Source organism: Lissotriton helveticus, chromosome 8 (assembly GCF_964261635.1).
Source record: "Lissotriton helveticus chromosome 8, aLisHel1.1, whole genome shotgun sequence".
NCBI lineage: Eukaryota > Metazoa > Chordata > Amphibia > Caudata > Salamandridae > Lissotriton > Lissotriton helveticus.
The window spans coordinates 194,404,711-194,427,541 of record NC_136069.1 but is presented as its reverse complement, the minus strand read 5'-3'; the positions used below and the strand labels follow the sequence as shown (position 1 = coordinate 194,427,541).

Genomic DNA, 22,831 nt, shown 5'->3' with positions numbered 1-22,831 from the left:
TATAATACCACTTGTTTTTCAAAAATATTCCAGATACTAAGTGCCTTTTCACCGGCAGATTGGGGGAACGTCGGTGTGTAATTCGCCCTTAGAAAATCCCATTCAAAAAAATCAACGCCATTTTTTGAAACACACTAAAAGGTGAGACAGATTTAGTAAATAATTGCCTAGGATAGGGAAGGGATAGACTATTACAATGTATGTCTATAATTGAAACATCTGTCCCTCGGATAGGAACCAGTTAAAGCCAACAGGTGTGAACTAATTGATAAATGTAGAAACTGGCATACAGGTAAAAGCCAGGTCTTATGTTTTAAACTTCCTTATAACACACAACCCCTAAAGAAGTAGTAGCTATTCACTGTAGGGCCTCGTTGGATAACCTTTCCTGCGGGGGAGTGAAATGAATGCACGGTTGTGTAATACGATGGCATGCTCTGCATAGTATTAAATCTACTACTGTGCAGACCTACACGGGATTGGGCTTTACCGATATCTAGTTTTATGTATATATGTACAGCACAGTATATACTTATGCCAACCTGACAAGACAAAGAATATGTCTTTAAATTATTATTGTTCGATTGCAGTTTGTCTTTAAGTCATCAATGAACCATCAAGGCCACTAGGCATTTTTTGAATGTAGATGCAAAATGTCAATAATGTGGGAAAAAAGGTGAAGACAAGTTTGTGCTCTATTGTTATTATGTTGAACAATTGATATGGACACTATATAAGCATTTAAAATAGGTAATGCCTTATCTTGGAGATGCTTATACATAGTCGCGTGGGTTTCACATTGATATGTTGAGGCATAATGCGGTATATCAATAGATTTGAAAGTTTGACTAGCGGTACAAGGAACATGATATAAACAAGTGTAAACTGCTTTTCCAGGGAAGAAAATTGTATAGTAAAAATATATTTACAATTATTATTTTTACAGAACATCGATGGTACAGTCCTGAGGAAGACACAACTTACGTGTCGAAACGCGTCGACAGGAAACCATCATTTTTTATAATGTTTAATCAAATTTTATCACTATTAGATCATGTATAATTACAATGAAGTTTGCATTGACTCTGAACATTGTAATGCATTTTTATCATAGGAATTTTTTATGCATATTTGAATAATTAAAACTAATTGTATTGGAAAAAGCAGTTTTGTCTAATGTCATTGTAGTTAATTCTATCTACAAGTGTACCTGCTAGTTACGTTTGTGCTTGCCTGGGAACTTTTGCTTACATATACAGCATGTAGCTCACCACATCCTGGGGAACTTTCCGGGGAGACTTTTCCCAGGAGTCCCTCGCCAGGCTGAGAGGTCCACGTACAGGGTGCCCGTACAAAAGCTCGAAGGGGCTGAAGCCCACTCCCTTTTGCGGCACTTCCCTGTAGGAAAAGAGCAAACAGGGTAGGAGGACGTCCCATTTCCTCCGCAGGCTTTCGGGTAGACTTCTGATCATACCCTTCAAGGTTTGGTTGAACCTTTCCACAAGACCATTGGTCTGTGGGTGATAAGGAGTGGTGAACCTGTAAGTCACTCCACACTCCTTCCACATGGCCCGCATATATGCTGACAGGAAGTTAGTCCCCCTGTCGGACACAACTTCCTTGGGGAATCCCACTCGGGTAAAGATCCCCATCAGGGCCTTGGCCACTACTGGTGCAGTAATGGTTCTCAGAGGAATTGCCTCTGGATACCTTGTGGCGTGATCCACCAGGACCAGGATAAACCTGTGACCGGATGATGTAGGTGGATCTAGGGGCCCAGCAATGTCGATGCCCACCCTTTCAAAGGGGGTGCCAACGACGGGAAGTGGTTCCAGGGGAGCCTTCAGCTTCGTCCCTGTTTTCCCACTTGCTTGGCATGACACGCACGACCAACAGTATGTGTCGGACGCCACCCTCATTCGAGGCCAATAAAAGTGTGGGACAAGCCGGGCAAAGGTCTTGTCCTGACCCAAGTGTCCTGCCAAGGGAATCTCATGAGCCAACTCTAATAGGAAGGCTCGGTAACACTGTGGGACTACCAGGGCCCGTGACAGTCCGTGCACTGGCGCCCTGGGTTCACTGTAGAGGAGACCATCCTCCCAGTAAACACGATAGTTTCTAGACTCGTTACCTGCTGCCTGGGCTTCAGCCTGTTGCCTCAGACCCTCGAGGGTGGGACATTCCCTTTGTCCCTTGCTCAGTTCCTCCCTGGATGGTCCTCCTTCCACTCGCCACTCAGCGGGGATAGGCAAGTCCTCCAACGGAACCATGTCCTCCTCCGCGGACTCCGGGTCCACCTCCACAGGTGGCCTATCCATCTCACGGGGTATGGACATCGAGGCAGGCTCCTCCTGTCCTCAAAATGTTCCCTCATCAGCAGCTGGGTAGGCCATTGTTCCAGGCTCCAACCCACGCGACTTCTCCTCCCGAGCAGCCGCAGACCTGGTACTCACACAGGCCCAATCAGGTGTACCCAGCATCTCAGTATGAGACCGGTATTCCACCTCCTTCCAAGCATTGTGCTCCATATCATTGCCCAGCAGACAATCGACTGGCACGGCGGGGCTTACGGCAACTCAAAGTGAACCTGCAACCCCTCCCCACTCAAAGGGAACCTCGGCCACAGGATAGTGGCCCATTCTGCCGTCAGCCATCGCGGCTGGATGAAGTACGCCTGGAATCACCTGCTCTGAGGACACCAGATGACTCCTTACCATAGTCATACTGGCTCCTGTATCTCTCAGAGCTTCCCCTCTATGGCCATTGATGGTGACCCATTGCCCATACTTGGTAGTATTTGAGGGCACCTGGATCTTTGGAACCATCTCCCGATCACCCAGGGACACTAAGGTGACACCCGCCCACTCCCCCCCCTTAACTAAGGGCATCTCCTCCCCGAGCGCTAAACTAGCGACTCCCGAGGCCTTTCCTCCAGTGGGAGGGGGTGGTCTCTTTGGGCATTTCACGTCTCCCTTATAATGTCCAATACCACCGCACTCATAGCAATGGATAACCCTTGGCTGCTGACTCTGGCCAGGATTAGGGTTCTTCTGCGGGTTAGCCTTAGAAGTGGAGAAGAAACTTTTCCCCTTAAAGGTATTTTGGGGGCCTTTGGAGAACTCCTGCTTCTTGTTATCTCCCCCCTCTTTCTTCTGGGGAGCGCCCTGTCCGGACTTCTGAGAATCTCCTCCCGTCCCCTTCGTGGACACTCGGGTACTTGCCCAAATGTCCGCCTCCTCAGCAAGCTTACGGGGGCAAGTAAGTTTGCTGTCTACCAGGTGTTGCCTCAGCTCGGGAAGACATTTCTCGAGTAGATGTTCCTTGAGTATCAGGTCGTACAACCCTCGATAGTCCTCCACCTCATTACCTTGGACCCACCCATCCAGGGCTTTCTTGGCAAAATCCAGGAAGTCAACCCAATTCTGTGAGCTCAGCTTGTGGCTGACCCTAAACCTTTGCCGGTATTTCTCGGGGGTCAACCCAAACTTCCTGATGAGCGCCACCTTCATGGCGGGGTAATTAACCTGTTCCTCCCGGTCTAGGGCCAATAGGGCATCCCTACCTGTCGGAGGCATGTACCGGTATAATCCACCACCCCAATGCTTCTCATGGATCCCATGGGCTCTTAAGGAGACCTCATAGGCTGCCAGCCACTTGGCTATGTCGTCTCCAGCGGTATAACTGGCGACTACGTCCTTGGGTAAATGGGGCCTGGGCTCCGTGGCAAATTCCTTTGACTCGACACCCTTCGGAGTGATGTTAGGGGCCTGGAATTCGAGTTCTCGTAGCTTGAACTCGTGTTCCAACCTCCTCCCCTCCCTCCTTTCTTCCAACTCCATTTTTGCTATTTCCCACCTTAGCAGTCTTTCCTCTCTCCTGTCAGCTAACTCGGTTTCTGACAACCCTCTCGATGACACACTGCTGCCCTCCCGTGAGGTTGCCTTGGGGCTGATTGACATCTCACCCACCCCCGGGGGACATTCCGCAGTCCTATCAATGACAGTACCTCTGTCCGATTCCTCCTCCTCCACCGTTCCCTCCGTGTGTGCTTCCACCCATGCTCGCAGACTAGTACGGAGCTCCTCTCTTTTGGCCCCTCCCCTGACAAATACTCCCCTCTCCTGACAGAAATCCATGAGCTGTGCCACAGTATAGGTCTCCAGCTCTGACATTTCGAATTCCATCTTGTCAGTGAAAAGTGTGGACCACCACCCCGAAGTAGGTGACCAGGATAAGAACTTTGAGGGTCACTTCCACCCACCTCCAGGAAAGAATTTGGAAAAAGCAAAACGTTGAATTTGAGGGCCGCTAGGAGAAAACTCCGGGTGTGTACCTGTGGTGCACACTGAATTATTATGGGGTTCAAAACAAGCACGGCTCGCAATCCCACCCGCTGAGCACCAATTTTATGTTGGACCTGCGATGGGCAAGCCCAGCACAAAGGGGGTAGCTTGGCTCAAGTGACAAGGCAAGTGAAGGCTGTAGTGTTAAGCCGGCTCTGACCCAATAATAACTCCTTGTACATCCACACCAAAAAGAAGGACACCACACCACTGCTGTAGAAAAATACGATTCCTTTATATAAAAGTTCTTTGTTGTAAATAGGGTTGACTGGGAAAGCACATATACATTTCATTTGGTCATACAGTTCTGGTAATAAATAGTATTAATAAATAGAATAACTTCAGGAATGAGTATCACAATAAATATCACAAATAATACCAGAATAAATATCAGAATAAATATTGGTTCATTTAAATAAACAACCACATGTTTCTTCTGGTATCGCTGCCACCAATTAAATACTTCAGAATCATTACATCTGCAATACGTTTCAAATGGGAAAGATATCTCTTACAGTTTATGCTGTTTTCAGTGACCAGGTATACGGCTTCTCTGAGCACAAAATAAGGTTTGGGACTCTTTAATAATCACTCAAGGCGTATGCGCGTATATCTAGAAGGCAAGGAAACACAGTAAATACATCATTTGCACTCGGCGATCACCGGGATAGGATCTCTGCTTTGCCGGTGAAGTCTATGCGCGCCTACGGGCTTTAGCACCACTTGAGCACAGGCGGCACCAGTTCGAAGTCATTAGACTGACGAACGGGCTGCCGAAGAGGTCACACAACCTTCGCACACAGTCAAGTAAATGCCGGTTCACAGTTCCTTCACAACGCTGCATTCACTATGAGGAAACGGGCCCACCTCACATCGGCTGCAATCAAGATACGATTCAGTCGGGCACAGCACTCCTCTCGTTAGAGACGGGGCTCTCAGGGGCTCCACGGACCTCCCTCCGACTTCCGCATTCAGGGTGGTTCCCGCCCACAGCTACAGCTCCCGGGTCACTGGGGAGTGGCAGAGACGCTAGTCCCGCCCAACGAAGGCCGGCCTTTCCCCGCCCCGGCGCACCACCTCACCTTCTATCTGCGCAGGAAGCGCTCTACGCTGGTGGGGCTCGGAGACGTCCGAGCTCCCCTCTAGAGGCACCTGACGCGAAGGGGGCACAGCTGACGATCGCGGTCGCGGCGAACTTGCTCTCGCCTTGCGACTCGATAAGTCGATCACAGTTCACCACTGGGGGGGGGCGGAGAGGCACACGAAACGGGCCACAGTCTTTGGGGGCAATGAGGTACTTGCTGGGCAGGCGCTGTAAGCGCTAGGTCACTTCTCACGTAGCTGACTGGAACGCCAGTCAGACACAACGCCAGCAACCCTTTGCTGCTCTACTGCCTGCGCTACCAGCCACCTCAGGGGTCAACAGGGCAGGTGTCAATCTGGTGTCAAGTCTGGAATCTCTTCTCTAGTCTGAACTCTTCTAATCCTTCATTCAATCTAAAATGGCCGCCAGGGACTGGGCCTTATCTAGCCAGTGCCCTGGGGTACTGGCGCGAACCAGAAGGTTCTAGAACCTTCTCTGGCTGTGACAATGACATGGCACTCTTGAGGGGTATTTAGGACACTCACAGCCACCGTACTGGGGTTCTAGAGCAGCCATTTTGTGTACCTGAGGAAAATAAAGGAATTCCTGTCAGAAATGCGCGCCAACCAAAAGGGCGCCAAAACCTCAAGAGGCCAGGGTACATGAAGGCTCCAATGGGAGTCACTTCACATGAGGAAAAAGGGTGTCCACCATTTTAGGTCCATTTATACAGGTTGACAACCCCAGTTTGTAGTGCCACAGGTTTGGGCCAGGCGCCTTGTAAATAGGTGCCACAAACCTTGTGAGCAACTGGGCGTCAAGGAACATCTAACCCCATGAGACAACACATAAAAAGTCCTGGTAGACAAATAAAAAGCGACAATTTTTGGGAGGTACAGGGGAACAAAAGAAATCATAGTGGTGAGGGGACTCTCAGAAGCAGACGGGTCTAACAATTTTGAACAACTTTTTCAGCTTACTTTGACATTTTATATCTAGTCAAGTAAGAAACTGTCTTTTTAAGTCAGTTTAGTGAGCATTTTCAGCTGAGAATGCCTTCACTTTTTGACAAATGTCCTTCTTGTGGAAACAAGAAAGCAAAATCAGACAACCACGACGTTTGTATCCTGTGTCTGCCTGAAGAACATGATCCAGGCACCTGTCCTCACTGCGAGCACCTGTCAGGAAGAACTCTCAAAGACAGGGAGAGAATTCGCATCTATGGCCTGACTTACAGGTCATCCAGAGGAAGGTCTCCGGTGAAGAAGGGTTCCAAGAAGGCTAGAACATCTTCAAAAGAGAAGTCTTCCCACCCTTCAGCTTCAGTGTCAGGCTTGGCGCTGAGGAAAGAACCACTGGTGGGTCGTTTGTCTTCAAAACTACCGTCGACGGCGGGCTCGCCGTCGAAAAGAAGAACAGGTACGTCGACGACGTCGAAGGATCCAGCTCCGTCGTCGAAATCCCCTCCGCCGTCGTCAACCGGGCGACGATCGGCGTCGAGGAATGTAACTCCGCCGCCGTCAACCGGGCGACGGTCGGCGTCGAGATCCAAGGCCCCTCCGCCGTCATCAACCAGGCGACGATCGGCGTCGAGGGAGGTCACTCCTCTGCCGTCGTCATCCAGGCGACGACCGGCGTCGAGAAGTGTGACCCCTCTGCCGTCGTCTAAGAACCGACGTTCGGCGTCGAGGACCAAAGCCCCTCCGCCGTCGACAGAAAAACATCGATCGGCGTCGAGGATGCAGTATCCGTCGGCGTTTCGTCGACGCTCGGCGTCGAGGGTGACCAATACCCCTCCGCCGTTGTCGCACAGACATTCGACGTCGAGACAAAGGGCTCCGTCGACGGCTGGTCATCGCCGTTCGACGTCGAGAGAGAAGGCTCCGTCGACGGCTGGTCATCGCCGTTCGACGTCGAGAGAGAAGGCTCCGTTGACGGCAGGTCATCGCCGTTCGACGTCGAGAGAGAGGGCTCCGTCGATGGCAGGTCATCGCCACTCGACGTCGAGAGACCATAGATCCTCGCATCGATCGCCGTCGAGGCATTCAAGGTCGAGATTGTTGGACCCGCCGACTCCCAAGAGGCGTTCGACGTCGAGAGAAAAACATACGACGCCAGAACGCTCGACGTCGAGACATTCAGAAAGGGCTCGATCGTCGTCAAGAAACTCTGTGATCATGGTTGCGGAGTCAGCTTCTTGTCATTCTACTTCACAGTCTTCTGGCTCCTCAACAACATCCTCAAGGTCCAGAAGTCCTGTCCTCCGATCTCCTGTGCGTCAGCCAGATCCTTCGGCTGCGGAGGTCAGACTATCACCCAGATGGTACAAATCATTGGACCATTGGCGAGATTCAGGGGCTACCAAACGGATGCAAGAGTACGTCAGTCCGCAGCACAGATCCCCTCTCCAGAGACTGGTGGATGAAGTGGACAGGCGTAGTCCTCCCAGGCGCCAAGCGGACAAATCACCTGTGAGAAGACCAACCAGATCTCACTCTCCCAGAAGGGAAAATCCGGTGAGATCCTGATCTCCCAGAGAAGATCCTGTCAGATCTCGTTCACCAAGAAAACGGGATCCGGTCAGATCTCGCTCTCCTAGAAAGGAAGAGCACCCAAGAAGATCACGTGAGTGGAGGCACGGTGCTCACCGTAGACATCGAAGAACTCCGTCTACTTCCTCTACCTCTTTGACCAGGTCTTCCAAGAGGGATTACTCTCCCACGTTGACGGATAGTCCTACTTCCAGATCCTCTCCAGTGGATGACATCGGCACTTATCTGGATGTCCTGCAAAGAGGAGCTCAGAAGCTGAGCATTGAAATGTCTGTCCCCCAGGTTACTACGACACTGATTTTTGAAACTTTGCACAAAAAATCTATCTCTCGTCCACTGCTGCCTTTAGTCCCGGGGATTATGGATCCGGTCAAGGACGTTTTCCTAACCCCAGCAGCCATCAGAGCCGTGCCAGCCCGCATACAGAAGAAATACAAGCCGGCTTCTTCTGACCCAGTTTTTGTAAAATCTGACCCTCCAGCAGACTCTGTGATAGTGGCAACGGCGAGGAAGACGCATGCAGTTGCTGCTTCCTCTTCAGTCCCACCAGATAAGGACAGCAAATCTCAGGATTCGTGGGGTCGCAAAGTTTGTAATTCAGCTGCCTCCACGCTGAAGGTCTCCAGTGCGGCAGCACTGCTGGGGAGATACGACAGAGCCTTATGGGACTCCATGGAGAGGTTCAAGTCCAAACTGCCAAAGGAAGACCAGAAGGACTTCGAAGAAACTATGACAGAAGGATGTCTGGTGGCGAACCAGTTGACAAGCACAGCAGCGAACGGTGCAGTGCTTGCGGCACATTCCTACTCACATGGGGTTTGTGCCAGGAAGTCGGCTTGGTTGCGCCTCACAGGGCTGAAGCCGGATGCTCAGCATCGCATCCTTAATCTTCCTTTTTCGGGTTCCTCTCTCTTTGGAGAACATGCTGACGAAGAGATGACCCGTATGAAGACTGAACTGGATACGGAAAAAGCGGTGGGTTTGGAGAAGAAAAAATAATTCAAACGCCGCTTTAAGACCAACAGGGGGAGAGGGGCTCAACAGAGGGTTCAAACCCCTCAGTGGTCCTAGAATAAGAACCATGGAAAATCCCAGTTCCGAGGCAAATCCAACAGAGGTAGAGGAGGTGACCAGCAGTCCTCTACCACTACAAGAGGAGGAAAGGCTTGATCATTGGCTTCCTCTGGCACCGTTGCCCACTCCAGTGGGAGGAAGTGCTTCACAACACCTGACAGAGTGGGTCAGCATCACAAAAGATCAGTGGGTGCTGAATATACTGCGCAATGGATACAGGCTATGTTTCCGTGCACTCCCGAAAAGCATTCCTCCAAAGACCTCTTGCCCTCAACAACTAAGCTTGCTCCGCAGAGAAGTGTCAGTCCTACTACAAAAAAGAGCTATAGAGGAAGTTCCTCCCTCTCAAAGAGGAAAGGGAGTCTACTCAAGATACTTTCTTGTCCCCAAAACAGATCAGGAGGACAAGTTCAGGCCTATACTAGATCTGCGTCTCCTAAACGAAGTCATCGTCAGAGAAAAGTTCCGCATGTTAGCTCTTCATCAAATATGCCCACATCTTCAAGCCGGAGATTGGATGTGTTCGGTGGATCTGCAAGATGCATACTTTCACATTCCGATTGCTCTACAGCATCGCAACTACTTGAGGTTTGTCGTAGGAAGCAAACACTACCAGTACAAGGTGCTACCCTTCGGACTCAAGTTCGCACCACGAGTCTTCACCAAATGCATGGCAGTGGTGGCGGCTTTTCTTCACAAAAAGGGACTCGTCATTTACCCATACCTGGACGACTGGCTCCTAAAGGGCCAGTCTCCGGTTCAGGTGACGCACGATCTGCAACTTTGCCTACACCAGTTGCACAGGCTCGGTCTCCATGTGAACCTGGAGAAGTCAGTCCAGCGGCCGACACAGTCCATCCACTACCTAGGCTCCGTTCTGGACACAAAATTGGGAAAAGCGTTTCCTTCGGAGGAGAGACTTTTTTCCGTGAGACAGAAGTGCGGGATTCTATTAGAGTCGCGGCTTCCAACAGTCCGACAAGTAGCCTCCCTGCTGGGTTCCATGGCGTCCTGCATTTTTCTCATCCCGAACGCCAGGCTGAGAATGCGCCCTCTCCAACAGGCTCTCGAAGACCAGTGGGACCAGGCGACAGGGCATTGGGAAGATCGTATCACTCTTTCCCAAACAGCGAAGGATGCCATCAAATGGTGGACTCGGACGAGGAATGTGCTGGTGGGAGTACCTTTTCATCAGCCACTACCCACCCAGTCTATAGTGACAGATGCCTCTCTACAAGGCTGGGGAGCGCACATGGGTCCCCTTCAGATTCAGGGTCAGTGGTCTGCACAGGAGCAGACGTACCACATAAACATGCTGGAGCTCAGAGCGGTGTTTCTAGCTCTCAAAGCTTTTTTTCCTGCGATCGAGTCCAATTCAGTCTTAGTTCAGACAGACAATACAACCACCATGTTCTATCTGAACAAACAAGGAGGCACACGATCTCGCCCTCTCACCCGGGAGGCTCAAACCATCTGGCACTGGCTTCTCTCTCGAAACCTTTCAGTGGTGGCGGTGCACCTTCCAGGCGAGTTAAACATCAAACAGACGCACTCAGCAGGCACTTCGAAGATCAGCCAGACTGGGTGCTAAACGACGAAGTGGTAGAAGAGCTTTTACGTTGTTGGGGGCGTCCAGCCATAGACTTGTTTGCGGACGAAGAAAACGCAAAATGCCACGCCTTCGCGTCCAGATTCCACCGGCCAGGGACGCAGGGGAACGCTCTCCTGATGGATTGGTCGGGAACTTTTGCCTACGCGTTTCCTCCCCTGCCTCTGATTCCGAAGGTAGTTTCCAAGCTCCTCAGGTCGGACATGGAAATGATCTTGATAGCTTCGGATTGGCCACGACAGTGGTGGTACCCGGACCTACTGCATCTGTCTGTGTGTCCACATAGACGACTTCCTTGCAAACCGGGCCTGTTGAGCAAGATGAACGGGAGGATACTACATCCCAAACGCTCATCACTGAACCTGACAGCATGGCACCTGAGGTCCTGCAATATGGGCATTTGAATCTGCCTCCCGAATGTATGCACATTTTAGGTTTAAAGTATTTTATTCATGACAACATGTAAGGACAAACAAACATTTCAAGAGAATGTAGCAGGGCGGAAAAGCAAGTGTCCAAAAGTACCGTTAATGAATAGCCATCCGTTAACTCCGCCTGCGCTATGATAGAAGGCTCTAGTCGCCTCAACATGTTATGACATTACCCATGAAACCCCCCACCCAACATGCCCCCCCAACACCCGAACTCCCATCCCCCCCTCCCAATCCCACCCCCGTCCAGTGCACAGTCCCCGAGCTCAACATACATCAGCGCTACAATACGAAGGAGAGAAACTCACAGGAAGATTAAGGGGCAGACTCCACCTGGGCTGGAAGCCTCAAAAGGCGGAGATATTTGGGAGAGGTAAGTTCCTTAAATTCAGTAAGCAATAGGGAGTGAAATGGCTGCCAGAGCTCCCTAAACTGGTCCACATCACCCGCCACCGTGAGGGACAGCTTCTCCATACCCAACACATGCCACAACCTGTGGAGCCAGCCAGTGATAGACGGGACTGTAGCAGTGTGCCAATGAATCAGAATGTTCTGAACCGCGGAGCCCAGAGCTATAGCTATTTGTCTTCCTCTGCGGGAACGAAGGGGATACATCAGATCATTCGGAAGTCCCAGCAGGGTATAGGCAGGGAAACGTGGCAGTTCAATTTCAAAAGCAGAATCAATTTCATCCAACACTTCCTTCCAGTAAAGTTCTAGGAGCGGGCAATCCCACAGTACATGCGTAAGAGTACCCTTATGTCCACACCCCCGCCAACACGCATCCGCTTTACTACGGTCAAACTCATGCACTCGTTCCGGTGTGTAATACCAATAGGTAGAGATTTTAGTCAAGGTATCAGTGAGTCCCATGTGGTAGGCTGAGTGCCGCGCTCTATAGGCTATGTGTTCCCATTCCTTAGGGCTCAGCGTCCTCCCTAGCTCCCTCTCCCAACGCTCTCTCCCAGGGTGATAAAAGTGTGTTGCCGGGGGCTGCAGCAGCTTGTACAAGTCAGTAATCAGTTTGGAGTCCGAAGTCCGTGTCATGAGCCAGTGCTCATAAGGGAAAAAAGGCCGATCGGCCGTCTCTCGTACTTGCGGGTGGAGGGCCCAGTGGCGGGCCTGCATGTAATGAAGTCGCTCCGTTTCTGGAAGTGAGAACTCCTGGCGAAGTTGGGGAAAAGGAACCACCCCGTCTGGGCCATAAAGATGACACAAGGCTCTGCACCCCGCCTGTTGCCACCTCGCAAACGCTCCTCTTTCCATCCCCGGGGTAAAGTCTGGATTGTCCACCAGCGGAGTAAGCGGTGACGGGAACGTGGTGAGGTCACGTAGAACGCTCGTAGCATCCCACACCTGCAGTGGCACCCTCGTAACAAAAGAGGCATAGAGATTTCTGGGCCAATGTGGGCGACGCAGGAAGGGGATTTCCTGCAGCGGTCTCCCAGCCACCGCCTGATCCTGGAAGAGCCAATGCTTATCAGACTCCCACCTACTCCATTCCACCAGGAAACGCAGCTGTGCTGCCTGGAAGTATTTGCGGAAGTCTGGGATACCCAGTCCACCCGCTTCCGGGGCCAGCAGCGAGAGGGCCCTACGCAATCTAGGCTTCTTCCCCTGCCAGACAAACCGAGAAACGTCGGCCTGTAATTGCGAGATCCATCCTCCGGGCCGTTGGAGCGGCAAGGCCCGAAAGAGGTATAACACCTGAGGTAGAATCGTCATTTTGACAGCAGCTATCCTGCCAAGCCAGGAAAAAGCGCCTCGATTCCATCGGCCCAGTTCCTCCTTGATCTTGGCCCCCAGGGCTCGATAGTTTGTCGACACCATCGCCGCCACGGTAGGTGCAATCTGGATGCCCAAATAGGGCACTGCTTCCGAGGACCATAACATGGGAAACCGCTGCTGCAAACAGGCCCTAGTGACCGGGTCAAGGGAGATATCCAGCGCTACCGATTTACCCATGTTCATCCGAAATCCAGACACCGCGCCAAAAGAGGATAGTTCCTCCATGCATGCCGGGAGAGCCACGGCGGGCTTGTCAATAGACAATATAACATCATCAGCGTAAAGGCTAACAGCGTGTGTGAAGGCCCCCATCCGGATGCCGGTCACTCGCGGGTTATCTCGCACCCGCTGGGCAAAAGGCTCCATGTAGAGCGCGAAAAGCAAAGGTGAAAGCGGACAACCCTGCCTGGTGCCCCGTTCAATGTCGAAGGAGGCAGAAGCGTGCCCATTAACGCGGACCACCGCCGATGGACGAACGTAGCAATTAAGGATCATGGTGCGGAATTTCTCACCTATACCCGCTTTCATGAGCACCCGCTCCAGGTAAGGCCAGTGGACTCGGTCAAACGCTTTCTCTGCGTCCACCGCCAACATCATTCGCTCCCCCGGAACCCGAGAGGCCTTCTCCAGCAAATGAACAATTCGTTTCGTATTGTCCACTGTCTGCCGCCCCGGGACAAAACCCGCCTGGTCAGGATCGATAAGGCCGGGCAGATGGAGAGCTAGTCTAGCAGCAAGTATCCCCGTATACAGTTTTAAATCAATATTCAGAAGGGAGATCGGCCGGTAGGATCCACATTGCCTCGGGTCCTTACCTGGCTTAGGGATAACCGAGATCGAGGCCCTGAGCAGATCAGGTGGAATGGCCCCGGCCTCCGCAAAGGAGTTGAAGAGGCGCGTCAGGATGGGTGCCAGCGTCATGCAAAATGTTTTATAATACAGCGCAATGTAGCCGTCTGGGCCCGGTGCCTTTCCGTGCTTGAGTCGGGCAATGGCAGAAACTACTTCTTCGATCCTAATGTCCCTGTCCAGATAGTCCGCCTGCACAGGGTCCAGAGAGGGAAGTGTGATCGAGGCCAGATAAGTGTCCATCGCCTCCTCATCCGGAGGATCCCCGGTATAGAGGTCTTTGTAAAAGCCCCGAAAGACTGCAGCTATCCGCTTGTCTTCAGTTTCCGGCATGCCCATCGGGCCAGAGATCTCCTTGACCAGCTGGCTCTGCCGCGCCACACGGAGCCTATTTGCCAACAACTTGCCACAGCGGTCCCCTCCAGTATAAAAGGCGTGTCGCAACCGCAAAGCGGCGTACTCCGCCCGGTCGAGGTCCAGGGCCGCCAGGAGCTTACTGGCTTCCTTGAGCTGCCGCCAAATTCGGGGGGGCCCCGGTTCTGCGATGGATCTGTTCCAGTTCCCTAACACGATCTGTGAGTTCATCTCTCTTGGCCTGCCGCTCCCTATTGTCCGCCGAGGAAATCGCTATAAATTCCCCTCTGATGACTGCCTTCAAAGCCGCCCATTGCGTGGCCCGACTAGTGTCTGCATTATCGTTATGGGATTGAAATTCCTGAATCGACTTTTCAATGCGAGCCACCACTTCTGCCCTATGCAGCAGCGTATCCCGAAGGCGCCACGTCCGTGGGCGGAGCGCCGTCGGGGGCATAGTTAACAGGACCTCGACCGGGGCATGGTCCGAGAGGGAGATCACACCCATTTCAGATCCAGATGCTAACGCTTTCACTGGGGAGGTAACCAACAGGTGATCTAACCGTGCGTACGTTTTGTGGGCATGAGAATAGTATGAGTAGTCCCTATCCGTCGGATGCAAATGTCGCCATATATCAAGTAGGTCCACCTCGTCCAGCTGCGCCTTACGGTCCGCCGAGAGTTCTCCAACCTGAGGGGAGCGTTGCGCCGACCTATCCAGCGCAGAGTCGAAGACAATATTGAAGTCTCCCCCGAGTATGACATGTCTATCCTGGGAAGATGTGACCTCCTCGATCGCCGCCTGAAGAAAGCGGTCCTGACGGTCATTAGGACTATAGAGGGACCCTATCGTGAAGAAGAGACCCCCAATTCGAAATCGATAAGCCAGTAACCTACCCTTTTGTTCAGCAAATTTGTGGAGAACCTCCCCCTGGAAACGCCGTGCCACCAGAATCGCCACCCCAGCTGTTTTAGTGGTGCATGAGGAAAAGAATTGTGAGGGGAACTTGTGTGAGCGGAGTCTATGAGTGTCCTGTGACAGTAGGTGCGTCTCCTGGAGGAGACAGATATCTGCCTGTGTGTTCTCTAAAAGTGAAAGGACGGCCCGCCTCTTCACGGGATTATTCAGACCCCGGACATTCAGGGTCACTACCTTACAAGTGGTTGGAGGCATGAGTGGTGTTGTAGTAGAAAGCAACAAGGACCCACCGCAAAAACAGGCGGACAAGAGCGTCATTCAGCCCGTGGTGCAGCAGAGTACCATGCATAGAATATTGACACAAAAAGCAGACAGTTCCAGGCAAACCATAAAGCAGGCCACCTAACCAGCAGCTCACCGCCCTCAAGAAACTTCCGGTAACCCCTCCCTCCTCTCCCCAACATCCATGCCAAGCAGAGAGGCAGATCGCCCCTTTGAAGCCATAGCCAATCAGAAGCAGATCAAAAAGCACAGACAAAGTCAAAATGACCAGGAACCCCCGCGTGCACTGGACGACCCTCCCTCCCCATCCCAAACCCCCAGACCCCATCTCCCACTCTGTTCCCCAACTCCCCTTGCCCCCCCCAACTGTTCCCCGTCCTCCCCACCCACCCTCTCGCATCCAGCCCGCTCCCGCAACTGGGACCGGATCAACAACTTTAAACACCCCCCTCTCTACCCCCCCAAAAACTTGTAGACCCATTGTACCAGTCCGGTCCTTATCGGACAAGCCCGCGGAAAGTCAGAAAAAGTGGACGTCCAGCCACCTCGCACCCCCCATTCCCCCGACCCCCCCAGACCCTCAAACCTGCAGCTCCATCACAGCGATGTCGATCTCCCCCCGGAGTTCACTTATGCTGTCAGCGCCACCACAGTTGCAAAATCAGCTCCAGTTCCATCCTGTACTGCTGCATCCGACTCCACTCGGGCCATAGGAGAGTCCGGCCGCGACAAGGAAGCAGATGATCGCCGGCCGGGGACTGTCTGCCAACCGTCTCTAGTAATACGGCTCCGGTGCGGTGTGTGAGCTCCGTCCTCAGTGGCTGTGATCCCCAGCACTCCACACGTGTCCTGAAGAGAACGCAACTGGTGCAAGGTTCCGTTCCACCTGAAAATGAGCCGGAAGGGATGTCCCCAGGAATATTGAGTGCCATGTTCCCTGAGAAAGTCAGTCGCAATTTTAAAAGCTTTGCGTTTTTGCAGAGTAGATGCGGCCAGGTCCTGATAGAGAGCTATCCGGTGGCCTCTGAATTCCAGGGAGGGTCTCCTCCGGGCTTCCCTCAGTATCCGCTCCTTCAAGGGATAGTCTGGCAGAAAAGCCAAGATGTCAGGAGGAGGCGCTGAATTACGGCGTTGCAGACCTACCCTGTGCGCCCTGTCAATCCGAATGGCAAAGTCAGCCGGTTCCCCCAGCACCTCTCTGAACAGCTCCCCGAGGTAGGTCGCCACATCTTCCCCCTCTTCCCGGGACGGCACGCCCCGGACGCGGATGTTGTTTCTCCTGGAGCGATTCTCAAGGTCCTCTGTGTGCGACTGCAGGTCAAGGTGCTGTTCCCGGAGTCGGATGACCTCCTGTTGCAACTGTGTAATTTCTTCTTCCCTAGCGTGGCCCGCTTCTTCCACCGTGGACACTCTGTCACCGAGACCATCCACCTCCCTCCGTATCTCACGGACTTCACCTGCGACCTCCTGCTTAAGCGTCTGAAAATCGTCCCTCAATGAGCTGAAGAGGGACTCTAGGACGGACCTCGTAACTGGGGGTTCTCCTCCACTCGCTCCTTGGGCACCGCTCGAGTGGGGTGGGGATGGGTGACCTCGGTCCTGTCTTGCAGTGCTCCGGTTCAGCATCTCTGGCAGTGTGCGGTCCCCCTTCCGGGTCCCCTTGTTGTTCGACATGTTGGCTCTCGAGGTGCTCTCCTGAAAATCCAACAGCCCAATCCCAGGTGCAACTTCGGAAGCACGCTGCCGGACTCCCACCAGTGGTCCGCTTCCTCGACGATAGACCACCCTCCCGGGCCTCCAGCACCAATCCGCCCGGCTCTGCTCTCCTCTCTCACTGCACAAGCCTCGCGGCCTCGGGCTCGGCGTCACTCACGGCACCGAGGGATCGCCCTTCAAGCTAGGCCACAGCAGACCCTCAGGGGCCACGTGGGGGTTGCAGTAGTGTCCGGGCGGTTCTTCCCATCTCCCACGGTCAGGCCCAGAATGCCACCAGGGATCCCCTTGAGGAAGGGGTCTGTCCCAGTTCTACCCCGGTGGCCAAGTGCAAAGGCGGGCAGAAACACAGAAGCCCAACTCCCGGTCCCCGGTGGCCTCGAGGGGCGATGGCCGCCACAGTCCTCTCCGTTGTTCCCCAGCTGCCTGACTCACCACAGGGTTCCGCTTCCGCCCAGGAGTGCCGCTCCGTGCTCTGCAATGTCTACCGGGGGGCCGGGGGGCCACTGCTGTGCAGCGTCTCTGAGGCCTGGAGCGCAGGCCGAAGCCACGGCCTCGCGTAGCAGGAGGCTCCAGGTCCGGCACCTCTCTTTCTGTACCCCTGCTCCAGCCAGTCCACGCCCCGACGGGGTGTCGCAAGACCAGGCAGGTCCGTCCGGGTCCGGTAGGCAGGGCCCACAGTGCTCGTCGACCCGCTTAGGGGCCGTCAAAGTGGTCGAGGCCTATGACCAGGCCCAAGCCCCGGCCTCGCGTGATGTCCGACGCCGGCCTGGCGTCGGAGTCTCTATGGCTCCTGGTCCGGCAGCCCAGGCCCCCGGCCCCTGCTGCAATGAGAGGCCCAAGAAGCCGGTGCAAGCGGGCAGGGTCAGCGACGCTGCAGCAATCACCCGCCGACGTCTATGGCCGGGCAGGGCCCGTTTCTCTACCAGGCCGTATGCTGGGCCTCGCTCGCTCTCCGCAACGGCGCCCCGTCCGGCGTCCGCCCAGTGCTCCAAGGGGGGGTCCGGAGATCTCCCAGATGCTCCTCCGGTGCAGCGGGCCCCCGCTCTGTGCAATGCAGCGTCCCGGGGGGAGGATTAGCGCATGTACAGCAGGATTAGGGTCCAGGGATGGCGGAGCTCACCGAGAGTGCGACTACTCAGCCCGCCATCTTGGCCACGCCCCCTGTATGCACATTTTAAAGGAGGCTAAGAGACCTTCCACGAGAGCGTCTTATGCGTTCAAGTGGAAAAGGTTCTACATATGGTGTAGGGATCATCACTTAGATCTGACTAAAGGGCAGGAGGAGGTAATCCTGCCATACCTCCTTTCCTTGGCAACTTCTGGCTTGAAATATGCTTCCATTAGAGTGCATTTGTCAGCCATAGTAGCGTACAGGAAATCACCAGATCAGATTTCTTTGTTTCAGGTTCCGGTGGTTAAGGACTTCCTCCAGGGGTTAAAAAAAGTGTATCCCCCTGTGCGAAATCCTTCTCCTCCTTGGGAATTGAACCTGGTTCTATCCAGGTTAATGTCACCTCCTTTCGAGCCCATCCACAAGGCCTCCTTGCAACATCTCTCTTGGAAGGCGGCTTTTTTGGTGGCGATTACCTCAGCGCGCAGAGTGAGCGAGATACAAGCGCTCTGTGCGAAGGAACCATATACTGTTTTCCACCACAATAGAGTAGTCCTGAGGGCTCATCCATCTTTCTTGCCGAAAGTGGTTTCTGATTTTCATATAAATCAGTCCATTTCCCTCCCTTCGTTTTTTCCAAATCCTACGACCCCAGCCGAGCGGTCACTGCACTCCTTGGATCTTAAAAGAGTTCTATTTGGAAAAGACTAAAGGGATCAGGAAAACGGATCAACTGTTTGTGAACTATGGTTCAATTAGAACCGGCTTTCCAGCGGCCAAGAGGTCCATCTCCAGATGGATTGTCTCTTCCATTTAATTGGCCTATCAGCTTGCAGGCAAGCCTTTAGTGGTGTCACCCAAAGCGCATTCCACTAGAGGGAAAGCCGCTACAGAAGCTTTCTTACATGACATTCCAATGTCAGAAATATGCAAGGCTGCAACCTGGAAATCGGTTCATACCTTTACGAGGCATTACTGTCTCGAATCTGATTCCAGGGCTGATACTCAAGTAGGGCAAGCCTCCTTGAGAAATCTGTTTGGGTAGCCTATAGCCTGCTCAGGCTTGTTGATAAGATTACTGTCTTGTCATTCCTTTGCCCGCAAGGATGAGGAGAGGCTCGCTATTCTATTCTAATGCTTATGACTATTGATGAGGATCCCCTGGAAGAGAAGGATTAGTTACTTACCTGTAATCCTAGTTCTCTTCCAGGGGTATCCTCATCAAAGTCATAAGCAACCCTCCCGCCTCCCCGGGCAAAGGATATTCTTTAATAAGGAGATATTGTTAACCTATTTTGTTACTGGGTTTGTTTCAGTCTCCGAAAAGAACAACTGACCTAACTGTCACCCCTGAGGCATGATGGGATACCGGGGGTCATGGGTGCCTTAAAGGCACGGTGTCAGTTTTTTGTATACAGCTACAGGTTAGCTTTTCAGTCTTTTTAGACTGTGTGTTTGCAATGCAGCCTGGGAGCTTTCTATGCTTTCAGTGAGTTCTAAGAATTTCTACTGCTGCCTAAGCATTAAAACAGTTTCTAAACAATCTTTGGTGTTGTTTCTCATGTTTCTAATGCATATTGTTCATGTATGGTGGAAATTCTTCACAGCATATTTCAGCTCTGGTGTGATTTCGCTGCTATTGCATGTTTTTATATATATATATATATATATATATATATATATATATATATATATATATATGAAACAAACAACCACCTCCCACAGAAGCTCTATGGAAGAAGGCACGGACTCGAGGTGGTTCCTGATTCGGCATCTTTTTATTTATGCAGTTCGCCCTCAATCCCAAGCACAAGGAGATCCCACCGGACTGATGAATGAACATAAACAACATACTATAAAGTATGTGAACTCACAGACGAAATACTACATGTATATATTGTCCACAGCTAAAAAATCAGCATAAATGCAGGTAAGGCATAACTTCATAAATATTACGCACAATGCATGTATTTAGTTTGCTTAAAATACCGAAAATGCTGCCCCCATGGTGAATTATGCCTGTGAATCACCAAAATCGTTTATCACAGTGGGTTTAATGTGGGTATTTGAAAAATGCAGCCAAACTCGTAATCCTGTGTTGCCTTAAAAAATATATAACTCATAATTTAAAAATGCCACTACTGTCAAACATTATTGTTCATGTCCGCTTTTATAAGCCAAAGTTCCGAAAGCTCAGCTGATGACAAGTCCGCAGCAGCAGGACCTCTGACCTCAACTTTGAAATTGAAGTGTTTTCCTCCATAATATCAATGTCACAATCCTGATGAAAACCGAGCACCGGGACTTGATAAATAAAGTCTCATCTCGGGGTTGCATGTTCAGACAATGAGTATACTTGCAACTCAAAATCTGCCGAGCACGTGCTCCCAAACCCTTAGGACTCCAAATCCCATAATGCCATAGAATGGTGAACTGTTAGGTGGTTGATAAACATTAGATATTATTATTGCGGGGTCAGTGTCAAAGGCGTCTCACACCGGGGCAAAGGCATTGATTAATAAAAAAGGGACGCTGCCTAAGCATTAAAACAGTTTCTAAACAATCTTTGGTGTTGTTTCTCATGTTTCTAATGCATATTGTTCATGTATGGTGGAAATTCTTCACAGCATATTTCAGCTCTGGTGTGATTTCGCTGCTATTGCATGTTTTTATATATATATATATATATATATATATATATATATATATATATATATATATATATATATATATATATATATATATATATATATATATATATATATATATATATATATATATATATGAGTATATATATGTGGGGCACATATAATATAGTGTTTCCGGGGTCCCGCGCATGGGCGGGAATATTCTAATGCTTCTGACTTTGATGAGGATACCCCTGGAAGAGAACTAGGATTACAGGTAAGTAACTAATCCTTCTTAACTATGGATAGTTTATTTCTCCTGCCCTCGTGACTGAGGGCGAGTCTATTGTTGCCCCCTTAATTAAATAACTATCTACCAAGCAATACTCCCGTTATTGCTATACTGTTTAATTGAAAGGCACCTTTGGAGGACCAGCAGGCTTTCCTTTCTCTTTTTTTGGGGCTACAGTCCTTCGAATACAAAAACAAGGGTGCTCACAGTTTAGGACCTGCTGAATCCAAAAAATATGAATGACTGTCAGGTAACCAGTGTATGTTTGAGGTGTATGTATATATGGGTTCCCTAATTATCTAGAGTTCGTGTGTCTTAAGAATTTACTTCTGGTCTATCAATATGATACAATATATTAAGAGTGACTTTAGAGACTTGGAGCCGTTCACATATTGATGATTATATAAAAAAAAATTAAAAATGTATACGCTTTAACTAGAAAACTGTATAACTGGTAGCGGTGTATATATATATATATACTAGCAGCCCGTCCCGACGTTGTCCGGGAGCAATCAGGCTTCAGGGCCCCCGCCTGCCCCGACGTTGTCTCAGGCTTCAGGGCCCCCGCCCGCCCCGACGTTGTCCGTGGGTCCCCCGGAGCGCACCTGCCACTTTCAAGGCCCCCAATGAGCCGCACACGGGCCGCTTCACCTACCTCAGCCGCCGCTCCTCCCCGCCTGTCCGCCGCTCCTCACCGCCTGTCCGCCGCTCCTCACCGCTCCTCCCCGCCTGTCCGCCGCTCCTCCCCGCTCTCATGTCCGCCGCTCCTCCTCGCGCTCCTGTACGCCGCTCCTCCCCGCGCTCCTGATGTCAGCACGCACGTCGCGGCCGGCGCTACTTCCAAGGGACTACTTTTTTTTTAATCGTAAATATTTTAAAGAACGTATATTTTATTTTTTTATATAGCCTATGTCCATCTGCAGACCCTGACAATTACAACGATGTATCGGGTGTTTGGATTGGTGCTGTGGTTCCTGAGTTTACCCGCCTCAAAGGTTTAAAGTTCTCTCTTTATAATAGTAGTATAGATATATATATATATATATATATATATATATATATATATATATATATATATATATAAGTCTAAACAGGAAGCCCCAAATTAAAGCAAAGCCACACGAAGTTCAGATCAGCACGTTTATTTGCATCCATTTCACTGCTCGCTCCTTGACAGCTTTCAGAGCAATCTTTCAACATGTAAAGCCTGACGCGTTTCAGGAAATAATCCTTTCTTCAGAGGCATTGTTCACGAAGGGCTGGAAGAGCAGTTTTTGGCCGCGTCTGCTCATATAATCACTGGCACCTGCCACAGTGGGTGTGGCTAAATCACAAAGCCTTCTGTGCCTTGTAGTACGCTGGCCCTCTTCCCACAGTGGGGCCACTCAACAGTCCTTGCAATTTGAACCAAGTATTCACCAAGTGGGGTAAAGTAAAGCGCTGTAAGCCCTCAGATTGCGCTTTGCAGCAGTGAATTCGGGCTCAAGGCATCACCCCCTGCATTGGAGCTGCTCTTGTCTTCGTTCCGTCTTTGCAAGCCCCTTCTCAGAACGTGCACGAACCCTTCGTAAGGTGGGCCTCGCTTCTCGACTGGGCAAACAGCCGATATCCATAAAGTCTAAACAGGAAGCCCCAAATTAAAGAAAAACAACACGAAGTTCAGATCAGCACGTTTATTTGCATCCATTTCACTGCTTGCTCCTTGACAGCTTTCAGAGCAATCTTTCAACATGTAAAGCCTGACGCGTTTCAGGAAATAATCCTTTCTTCAGAGGCATTGTTCACGAAGGGCTGGAAGAG

The 22,831-nt window shown here is 51.3% G+C and overlaps 1 protein-coding gene across 6 annotated transcripts in view; it reads left to right on the top strand.

Annotated features, from left to right (window-relative positions):
• Positions 1-22,831, top strand: part of LOC144772512 (carbonyl reductase [NADPH] 1-like) — a 166,986-nt gene that overhangs the window by 60,496 nt on the left and 83,659 nt on the right. The window contains exon 2 of one of the 6 annotated variants that reach the window (XM_078656895.1): positions 19,903-20,042. The exons of the other annotated variants lie outside the window; for them this stretch is intronic. The gene's annotated coding sequence lies outside the window, so the exon portion shown is untranslated. The remainder of the gene's footprint in view (positions 1-19,902; positions 20,043-22,831) is intronic. 6 annotated transcript variants of the gene reach the window in all.